We start from the raw sequence: 1113 nt of genomic DNA on the forward strand, positions 1-1113 counted from the left end.
AATGCAGAGCAGCGCGGCGCGGGGAGCTGGGCTGGAGCTGCTGCCCAATTAGCTAAGCTAATTGCGAGTGAGGAGGGAGGGCTGGCAGGGACCGCCGACCCTCTCCACAGAGCCGGGGGCTCTGATCCTGCTGCGCTGCTGGATTTCCAGAGGGAAGGCGCTCCTCTGTATTTCCCTGATCTGTGCGTCAGTGTGCAGGCAGAGCTGGGGTGGAATTACCGCCGGTGGATGCGCAGTGGGGCCGCGGCGGGTTTGTAACCCTGTCCTTGTGCCAGTGTCACATCCCCGTGCCCTGCCTGCCTCCGGGACGTTGTGACAATCCTGCTGTTGCCCAGGGAAGGTCGGTCAGGAGGGAGATACTTGTTTGTGGAATTGCAGAAATGCACGTGCCTTGCTATTTTCTGCTTGAAATTAAGAAATAATGCAAAATTCTGCTCCTGATATGGCAGAAGCGAGCCTCAGGAAGTATCCTCAGCTGTTTCTGGCTGGGAAAACAAGACATACATCGGCATTTTTAACTATAAGTGTGTGCCTGTAGATGTACCAGGGTTCTATAGGGGCGGCAGGGTGAGCCCCAGCCCGGTGCCTTGTGCAGCCGTGGGATGGGCGGGTGCGCACAGAGTCCCTCCCGACCTGCTGTGACAGATTCCAGCTTGATGGAGGCACAAACACCACCTCACAAGAGCGGTGTGGATTTGGTTATCAACAAAGGACGGATTCAGACGGCGCTGGCGCCGCTCCAAGCGCGGGAGCTGCTGAGGAGCGTGGAGGGTGTATTAACTATTCATCAAAATCTTGGCACTTCATTCCCGGCTCTTGCTCTCCTGCCCCCTCCCCTGGAAATTATTTGGTCCTAAATGTTAAAAGCCTGATTCGAAAATTAATCATTTCATTAACCCCTTTATAAATTAGGCTTTTACAACTAAGTTTTTTAGGGCCGTCGCAAAATGGGTCGCGGTGGCACTTCATCAGGTTTGCTCCTCACGTGAGCCCTGACCCCAGCACGTGATGGTGCCACCGATACTCGCGGCAGCATGTGACCCTAAATGCTACGTGAGCACAAAAAAGAAATTAAATTCAAAACTCTGTGCAGGTTTGTCTCCTGCCTTCACC

This window comes from Geospiza fortis, unplaced genomic scaffold, assembly GCF_000277835.1.
Source record: "Geospiza fortis unplaced genomic scaffold, GeoFor_1.0 scaffold213, whole genome shotgun sequence".
NCBI lineage: Eukaryota > Metazoa > Chordata > Aves > Passeriformes > Thraupidae > Geospiza > Geospiza fortis.